The sequence below is a fragment of the Salvelinus sp. IW2-2015 genome, linkage group LG17 (genome assembly GCF_002910315.2).
Source record: "Salvelinus sp. IW2-2015 linkage group LG17, ASM291031v2, whole genome shotgun sequence".
Classification (NCBI taxonomy): Eukaryota; Metazoa; Chordata; class Actinopteri; order Salmoniformes; family Salmonidae; genus Salvelinus; species Salvelinus sp. IW2-2015.
In genome coordinates this window covers 13945409-13955774 of record NC_036857.1, presented here as the reverse complement: position 1 = coordinate 13955774, position 10366 = coordinate 13945409, and the positions used below count along the sequence as shown (strand labels likewise).

Here is a 10366-nt window from a genome sequence, read left to right as displayed (position 1 = left end):
GGGGATTTGAGAGAGATGATTGTTCAGACAGAGAGAGAGAGACAGAGACAGATAGCCAGCAGTGCCTCCACAGCATGGTGTACCCAAACTCCTCTGCTGTGTGTTATGCCCTGGGCTATGCGGCGGCGTGTGTGTGCAGTGGTGTGTGTATGTGTGCAGTGGTGTGTGTATGTGTGCAGTGGTGTATGTGTGGGAGGTAAGATTAGATTCCCACCAGACTGATCTCATCGAGGCCACCTGACGCAGCAGGAACGAGAGGAATGTGAGAATAGTTTTACGCTTCACTGTGTACCACACCACAACTACAAGCCCACCATACATACTGTCTGTATGCTAGCGTGTGTGTGTTTGTCTGTTTGTGTGTTTGTGCGTGCGTGCGTGCATTCCTGTGTACGTGTGTGCATGTGTTTGTGTGTCGCATCCAGTATGTCTGTGTGTACAACTGGTTCATGTAACTGTGTATACACAGACTGCGTGTGCGTAAATTTTCTTTCCCCCCACCTTTATTTAACCAGGTAGGCTAGTTGAGAACAAGTTCTCATTTACAACTGCGACCTGGCCAAGATAAAGCACAGCAGTTCGACACATACAACAACACAGAGTTACACATGGAATAGACAAACATACAGTCAATAATACTGTAGAAAAAATAAAATTCTATATACAGTTTGTTCAAATGAGGTAAGATAAGGGAGGTAAGGCAATAAATAGGCCATGGTGGCGAAGTAATTACAATATAGCAATTAGACACTGGAATGGTAGATGTGCAGAAGATGAATGTGCAAGTAGAGATACTGGGGTGTAAAGGAGCAAGATAAATAAATAGATACAGTATGGGGATGAGGTAGTTGGATGGGCTGTTTACAGATGGGCTACGTACAGGTGCAGTGATCTGTGAGCTGCTCTGACAGCGGGTGCTTAAAGCTAGTGAGGGAGATATGGGTCTCCAGCTTCAGTGATTTTTGCAGTTCGTTCCAGTCATTGGAAGCAGAGAACTGGAAGGAAAGGCGGCCAAAGGAGGAATTGGCTTTGGGGGTGACCAGTGAGATATACCTGCTGGAGCGGGTGCTATGGGTGGGTGCTACTATGGTGACCAGTGAGCTGAGATAAGGCGGGGCGCTACCTAGCAGAGACTTGTAGATGACCTGGAGCCAGTGGGTTTGGCGACGAGTATGAAGCGATGGCCAGCCAACGAGAGCGTACAGGTCGCAGTGGTGGTGATATATGGGGCTTTGGTGACAAAACGGATGGCACTGTGATAGACTGTATCCAATTTGTTGAGTAGAGTGTTGGAGGCTATTTTATAGATGACATCGCCGAAGTCGAGTATCGGTAGGATGGTCAGTTTTACGAGGGTATGTTTGGCAGCATGAGTGAAGGATGCTTTGTTTGCGAAATAGGAAGCCGATTCTAGATTTAATTCTGGATTGGAGATGCTTAATGTGAGTCTGGAAGGAGAGTTTACAGTCTAGCCAGACACCTAGGTATTTGTAGATGTCCACATATTCTAAGTCAGAACCGTCCAGAGTAGTGATGCTGGACGGGCGGGCAGGTGCGGGCAGTGATCGGTTGAAGAGCATGCATTTAGTTTTACTTGCATTTAAGAGCAGTTGGAGGCCACGGAAGGAGAGTTGTATGGCATTGAATCTCGTCTGGATTTTAATTAACACAGTGTCCAAAGAAGGGCCAGAAGTATACAGAATGGTGTCATCTGCGTAGAGGTGGATCAGAGAATCACCAGCAGCGAGAGCGACATAATGGATCTATACAGAGAAGAGAGTCAGCCCGAGAATTGAACCCTGTGTCACCCCCATAGAGACTGCAAGAGGTCCGGACAACAGGCCCTCCGATTTGACACACTGAACTCTATCAGAGAAGTAGTTGGTGAACCAGGCGAGGCAATCATTTGAGAAACCAAGGCTGTTGTCTGCCAATAAGAATGTGGTGATTGACAGAGTCGAAAGCCTTGGCCAGGTTGATGAATACGGCTGCACAGTAATGTCTCTTTTCGATGGCGGTTATGATATCGTTTAGGACCTTGAGTGTGGCTGAAGTGCACCCATGACCAGCTCTGAAACCAGATTGCATAGCGGAGAAGGTACGGTGGGATTCGAAATGGTCGGTAATCTATTTGTTGACTTGGCTTTCGAAGACCTTAGAAAGGCAGGGTAGGATAGATATAGGTCTGTAGCAATTTGGGTCTAGWGTGTCTCCCCCTTGGAAGAGGGGGATGATCGCGGCAGCTTTCCAATCTTTGGGAATCTCAGACGATACGAAAGAGAGGTTGAACAGGCTATTAATAAGGGTTGCAACAATTTCGGCAGATCATTTTAAAAAGAGAGGGTCCAGATTGTCTAGCCCAGCTGATTTGTAGGGGTCCAGGTTTTGCAGTTCTTTAAGAACATCAGCTATCTGGATTTGGGTGAAGGAGAAATGGGGGAGGTTTGGGCGAGTTGCTGTGGGGAGTGCAGGGCTGTTGACCGGGGTTGGGGTAGCCAGGTGGAAAGCATGGCCAGCCGTAGAAAAATGCTATTGAAATTCTCAATTATCGCAGATTTATCGGTGGTGACAGTGTTTCCTAGCCTCAGTGCAGTGGGCAGCTGGGAGGAGGTGCTCTTATTCTCCATGCTTTACAGTGTCCCAGAACTTTTTGGAGTTTGTGCTACAGGATGCACATTTCTGTTTGAAAAAGCTAGCCTTTGCTTTCCTAACTGCCTGTGTATATTTGTTCCTAACTTCCCTGAAAAGTCCATATCAATGTCTTGTTTGTGTACATGTTCGTGTGTCATATATTTGGTCAGTGGTTGATCTGTGTCATGGGGATGGGAGGGATGGAGGACAGTGTGGGGCCATAGGAGACAGAGAGGCAGAGAGGCCTAGCTGCACGGCAGGAGAGGCCTGCTGTAGGAGGATTGGTCATGGAGGATCAGCTCGTCTTCAGCTCTCACACTGAAATGGCATATTACTGCCTGGGATTCGTTAGGTTGGCCCACTCAACTCACCACCATACCAAACAGCATTAGTCACACGCACACAAATAGGAACACACTTGTACACACACACACACACACACTTGTACACACACACACACACACACACACACACACACACACACACACACACACGCAAACGCACACCCCCACGCACACGCCCACACACACACACACACACGCACGCACGCACGCACGCACGCACGCACGCACACACACACACACACGCGCGCGCGCACGCACGCGCGCACACACACACACACACACACGCGCGCGCGCACGCACGCGCACACACACACACACACACACACACACACTTGTACACTTGCTCACTCGCATGCTCACACATACATACGCACACATTTCGTATCCGATGATGACTTCCACTACTGCTTGTGGGTTTGCTAACAACTGTATAATCTGATGCGGGATGCACATTATCTGCCATTGAGGCCAGTCTCTTCGCCAGGCTACGTTCAGTCCTTTTTTCCGCGGCCAACTGCACTCCTTGATGGCAGAGGCCACGGCAGGTGGAACGGTCCACATCAACAGTCTGGAGGGAGGCAGAGTTTACCCCACACTTCTTTAGTGAGATCTTCAGTTGGTTCTTCAGCCGCCTTTTCTGCCCACCTGAAGAGCAACGGCCCAGTTGTAGCTGTCCGTGCAGCATCTTTTGTGGCAGGCAATCCTCTGGCATCCGGATAGCATGGCTGAGCTAGTGGTGTGTGATGGACTCGTCAGTGCTCCTGCAGTTGGTTCTCTGTAGGATCTCTGAGTGTGGAACACGACTCTGCCTGGTCACTTTCAAAATGCGCACCCCACCTCTGGATTATTTTAGTTTATGAGTGTAGACCCATCTGCACTTCTCAGGGTACGGAGAAAGCAACTTCTTGGGCCGTGGGTGGTCTTCAGGGCATCATAAAAGTGTCATATCTGTCCGCACAAGATTGTATTTCTTGTGCTTTGGAGATCCACCAGTCATTTTGTAGATGTCGTAGAGCACTCTCTGCCTCCCTCCACTGCACTCTGCCATTGCTTTTGAGGGCTTCAGAAGTGGGGTTGTTGAGTGTGGCTTTATGTACCTTGTCTGTGCTGTGGAGGGTGGATATGTACCTTGTCTGTGCTGTGGAGGGTGGATATGTACCTTGTCTATGCTGTGGAGGGTGGATATGTACCTTGTCTGTGCTGTGGAGGGTGGATATGTACCTTGTCTATGCTGTGGAGGGTGTATATGTACCTTGTCTATGCTGTGGAGGGTGTATATGTACCTTGTCTATGCTGTGGAGGGTGGATATGTATGTGGAGTTTCGTCTAACCAGTTCTGATGTTTCTTGCTGCTGTAGCCAATGGAGTGGGCTGCTGATAGAGTGATGTATTTAAGGAGGACCATTTGTCGTCGATCGAACCCTCCTCATTCAAGAGAGTCTCAATGTTCTCTAGGTTTTCTGCTAGAGAGCGACGTAGGTTGTTACCTGCCTCTGTTTCCTGGAGTCGAGCAGTTTGATCATTTTTTGATGGACTTCTTGAGGTGGATGATCATCTGATCTGTCCAGCACTCCGCTCCTCTCATCGCTCGCGTAATGAGAACACACACAGAGAGAATACTCACAACCCTACCACAAACTCAACCCTGTCATGTCACATATTTAATAATGCAAATCAGCCCTATAATCAGTTTGACCCAAGTCTCTTACCTAATTCAACATGTATCCCTTCTCTTCTCCTTCCAGAGGACATCTTTATCCTGCATGATGGGAAGGACAAGAAGAACCCTCTGATCTACGGACTCTTTACCACATCCAGGTGATTCAGCCTGTTTGTGTGTGTGTGTGTGTGTGTGTCATAAAAAATCTGCCGTTTCCAGCTACAGTAGTCATTTACAACATTAACGATGTCTACACTGTATTTATGATCAATTTGATGTTATTTTAACGGACAAAAAAATTGCTTTTCTTTCAAAAACAGTTAACAGTTGATTGAAAGGTAATAATGACTGACACACTATCCCCTCTCTTCCCCACAGTGACGTTCTGAATGGTTCGGCGGTGTGTGTGTACCACCTGCAGGACGTGGTAAGGGCCTTCAAAGGAAACTTCTACCACAAGGAGGGACCGCAGTACAAGTGGGCCGAGTTCACAGGAAAGGTCCCCTATCCAAGACCTGGCACAGTAAGTTCTCTACTAATGAGCTGTCATTCCCTGTCCATCATTACTCACCATATTCTGATTCGTCAAAATACAGTGGCAAGAAAAAGTACAGTTGAAGTCAGAAGTTTATATACACCTTAGCCAAATACATTTAAACTCCGTTTTTCACAATTTCTGACATTTAATCCGAGTAAAAATTCCCTGTCTTAGGTCAGTTAGGATCACCACTTTATTTTAAGAATGTGAAATGTCAGAATAATAGTAGAGAGAATGATTTATTTCAGCTATTATTTATTTCATCACATTCCCAGTGGGTCAGAAGTTTACATACACTCAATTAGTATTTGGTAGCATTGCCTTTAAATTGTTTAACTTGGGTCAAACCTTTCGGGTAGCCTTCCACAAGCTTCCCACAATAAGTTGGGTGAATTTTGGCCCATTCCTCCTGACAGAGCTGGTGTAACTGAGTCAGGTTTGTAGGCCTCCTTGCTCGCACACGCTTTTTCAGTTCTGCCCACACATTTGCTATGGGATTGAGGTCAGGGCTTTGTGATGGCCACTCCAATACCTTGACTTTGTTGTCTTTAGCCATTTTGCCACAACTTTGAAATTATGCTTGGGGTCATTGTCCATTTGGAAGACCCATTTGCGACCAAGCTTTAACTCCCTGACTGATGTCTTGAGATGTTGCTTCAATATATCCACATCATTTTCTTTCCTCATGATGCCATCTATTTTCTGAAGTGCACCAGTCCCTCCTACAGCAAAGCACCCCCATAACATGATGCTGCCACCCCCGTGCTTCACGGCTGGGATGGTGTTCTTCGGCTTCCAAGCCTCCCCCTTTTTCCTCCAAACATAACAATGGTCGTTATGGCCAAACAGTTCTATTTTTGGACATTTCTTCAAAAAGTACAATCTTTGTCCCCATGTGCAGTTGCAAAATGTAATCTGGCCTTTTTATGGCGGTTTTGGAGCAGTGGCTTCTTCCTTCTTGAGTGGCCTTTCAGGTTATGTCGATATAGGACTTGTTTTACAGTGGATATAGATACTTTTGTACCTGTTTCCTCCGGCATATTCACAAGGTCCTTTGCTGTTGTTCTGGGATTGATTTGCACTTTTCGCACCAAAGTACGTTCATCTCTAGGAGACAGAACGCGCCTCCTTCCTGAGCGGTATGACGGCTACATGGTCCCATGGTGTTTATACTTGCATACTATTGTTTGTACAGATGAACGTAGTACCTTCAGGTGTTTGGAAATTTCTCCCAAGGATGAACCAGACTTGTGGAGGTCTACAGTTTGTCTTGGCTGATTTCTTTTGATTTTCCCATGATGTCAAGCAAAGAGGCACTGAGTTTGAAGGTAGGCCTTGAAATACATCTCCAATTGACAAAAATTATGTCAATTAGCCTATCAGAAGCTTCTAAAGCCATGACATAATCTTCTGGAAAAATGAATTCTCAAGTTTATCAAGACATTTTTCAGGAGAATATTAGGCTCTCTGTCCGCCAATTGAAGCTCAACAGAAATTGAGTGATGCAACAGGACAATGACCCAAAACACAGAGGTAAATCAACAACAGATTGGCTTCACAGAAGAAAATATGCCTTCTTGAGTGGCCCAGTCCTGACCTCAACCTGATTGAGATGCTGTGGCATGATCTTAAGAGAGCAGTTCACACCAGACATTCCAAGAGTATTGCTGAACTGAAACAGTTTTGTAAAGAGGAATGGTCCAGAATTCCTCCTGACCATTGTGCAGGTCTGATCTGCAACTACAGAAAATGTTTGGTTGAGGTTATTGCTGCTAAAGGAGGGTCAACCAGTTATTGAATCCAAGGTTTCACTTTTTCCACCCTGCACTGTAAATGTTTACATGGTGTGTTCAATAAAGACATGAAAACGTATAATTGTTTGTGTGTTATTAGTTTAAGCAGACTGTGCTTGTCTATTTGTTGTAACCTAGATGAAGTTCAGATCAAATTTTATGACCAATTTATTCAGAAATCCAGGTATTTCCAAAGGGTTCACATACCTTTTCTTGCCACTGTATACTGAATGTAGCTGAAGACGAGGCTCTCTACCAGTCAAATTAAGGAATACAAGCACTATCTTTGACCCAACTCAAGCTCAACAACAATTCTAGTCCAAAGGCACAACTTTTTACAACTCTTCTCAACCTTAACTTGATCCCAACTTTAACCATGTTTTGCCCAACTCTTTCCATTTCATTGAATGCTTGATGCCAATGCAGCTCTCTCTATCTCTCTCCCTCTCCCTTCAGTGTCCCAGCAGTACATACGGTAGCTACAGCTCCACCCGGGAGTACCCTGATGATGTCATCTTCTTCAGCCGTACCCACCCTCTGCTGCAGGAAGCAGTGCTGCCGCAGGGAGGGCGCCCTCTGTTGGTCAGGGTGGGAGTGCACTACAAATTCAGCCGACTGCTCGTGGACCGAGTAGAGGCAGTGGACGGACAGTATGATGTCCTGTTCATCGGCACAGGTGTGGGGATAGGTTTTGTGTATGTGTGCGTGCGCGTGAGTGTGTGTTTAAGTACAGTACAAGCAGGAGTGTCCTCTGTGTTGCAGACTCAGGCCAGGTGCTGAAGTCTATCCCTCTCCCTAAAGAACACGGTGTCACCCAGGAGGTCACCCTGGAGCAGCTGCAGGTCTTCCAGGTACAAGTTCGTTGTATCCTTACTTTGACAAATCTGTAGTTTTAGATCATTTTTTGACATATCTGTAGTTTCTTCTGTTGTCTGGTTTACCCTAACACCTTTTCCCCTCTCCCACCACAGCACAAGTCACCTGTGACTACCATGACACTGTCCAAGAAAAAGGTAAGAATGACGCATATATACCCTCCCCCCCAAACACACACAAAGCTCCCCATCTTATATCTCCAAGAAGAGCTTAATCACTGGTTGCTATGGTAACCACAGAGCGATGAGGAATCCTACTGGGCACAGACGTCAATCCACCATCTATTCCATGTTAGTTCAAAGTMATTTCATTGAAATGACATGGAAACGACTTTGATTTAACCAGTTTGTGCCCAGTGGGCTGGTGCACATTGAGATGGTGAATGTACATCGACACACGTAAACATGCTCTGTAGCAGTCAGTCTCAGTCGTGTGTGAATTTGGAAAGTATGAATCAGCGAAGCCATAAATCCTGAAATAACTGACGGTTGTGGCATCTGCTCTCTCAGCCATTTTATAACTGGATGTGTTTTTTCTTCTCTGTTTTCTTTTTTCTTTTCTTTTTGTGTGTGTGTGTGTGTGTGTGTGTGGTGTGTGTGTGTGTGTGTGGTGGTGTGTGTGTGTGTGTGTGTGTGTGTGTGTGTGTGTGTGTGTGTGTGTGTGTGTGTGTGGTGTGTGTGTGTGTGTGTGTGTGTGGTGTGTGTGTGGGTGTGTGTGTGTGTGTGTGGTGTTGTGTGTGTCTGTGTGACTACAGCAGTGGCTGTTTGTGGGTTCTGCGGAGGGTGTGGCACAGTTGGCTCTGTTCCAGTGTGAGCTGTACGGCCAGGCCTGCACTGAATGCTGTCTGGCCAGAGATCCCTACTGCACCTGGGACGGACACGCCTGCAGCCCCTTCATGCCCATTGCACGCAGGTGGACATGCTCAGCTCACACTCAACCCAGACTTATAACCCAACACTTACACTGAATATCTAGCTAGCACTTCACACAGTTACAGTATAGAACTACAGTAGAAACTCAACATGAATAAGCATGCTTTTAAAATAGAGAGGAAAATAAAGTTGTAAGTTTAAGTCTATGACATGCCAGCTCACTCTCATATACCCAGTACCCACTCATCCAATACATGTCTATGTAGCTATAGGCCTGCCCTACTCATAAATGCTCACATTTAGTGCATACTCTTATCTAACATTATGTATTTTTTGGTTTCCTCTCACCGAAGGAGGAACGCTCGTCAGGTTGGTGATGAGGAAGACCCTCTGACACAGTGTGTCAGACAGGGAGGTGAGCAGAGACTGTCAGAAGCCGCACCCCCACAGACATACAGTACCAGTCAAAACGTTTGGACACACCTACTCATTCAAGGGTTTTTCTTTATTTTTACTATTTCCTACATTGTAGAATAATAGTGAAGACATCAAAACTATGAAATAACACATATGGAATCATGTAGTAACCAAAAAAAGTGTTAAATAAATCAACATATATTTAATATTTGAGATTCTTCAAAGTAGCCACCCTTTGCCTTTATGACAGGCATTCTCTCAACCAGCTTCAAGAGGAATGCTTTATCAACAGTCTTGAAGGAGTTCCTACATATGCTGAGCACAGCGGTCCAACTCATCCCAAATCCTCTCAATTGGTTTGAGGTTGGGTGATTGTGAAGGCCAGGTCATCTGATGCAGCACTCCATCACTCTCCTTCTTGGTCAAATAGCCCTTACACAGCCTGTAAAGTGTGTTTGTCCTGTTGAAAACCGAATGATAGTCCCACTAAGTGCAAACCAGATGGGATGGTGTATCATTGCAGAATGCTGTGGTAGCCATGCTGGTTAAGTGTGCCTTGAATTCTAAACAAATCACCGACAGTGTCACCAGCAACGCACCCCCACACCATTACACCTCCTCCTCCATGTTTCACGGTGGGAACCATACATACGGGGATCATCCGTTCACCTACACTCTACTCTGCATCTCACAAAGACACGACGGTCGGAACCAAAAATCTTAAATTTGGACTCATCAGACTAAAGGACAGATTTCCACCGGTCTCATGTCCATTGCTCATGTTTCTTGGCTCAAGCAAGTCTCTTCTTCTTATTGGTGTCGTTTAGTAGTGGTTTCTTTGCAGCTATTCTACCATGAAGGCCTAATTTACACAGTCTCCTCTGAACAGTTGATGTTGAGATGTGTCTGTTACTTGAACTCTGTGAAGCATTTATTTGGGCTGCAATTTCTGAGGCTGGTAACTGTAATGAACTTATCCTCTGCAGCAGAGATACTATGGGTCTTCCTTTCCTGTGCGGTCCTCATGAGAGCCAGTTTCATCATAGATTGATGTTTTTGCGACTGCACTTGAAGAAACTTTCAAAGTTCTTGAAATTTTCCGCATTGACTGACTTCATGTCTTAAGTAATGATGGACTATCATTTTCTTTGCTTATTTGAGCTGTTCTTGCCATAGTATGGACTTGGTCTTTTACCAAATAGGGCTATCTTCTGTATACCACCCCTACCTTTGTC

General features: G+C 45.8%; 1 pseudogene; it reads left to right on the top strand.

Annotated features, from left to right (window-relative positions):
- The window catches only part of LOC111976889 (semaphorin-3ab-like), a 34630-nt pseudogene that overhangs the window by 18447 nt on the left and 5817 nt on the right, over positions 1-10366 (top strand).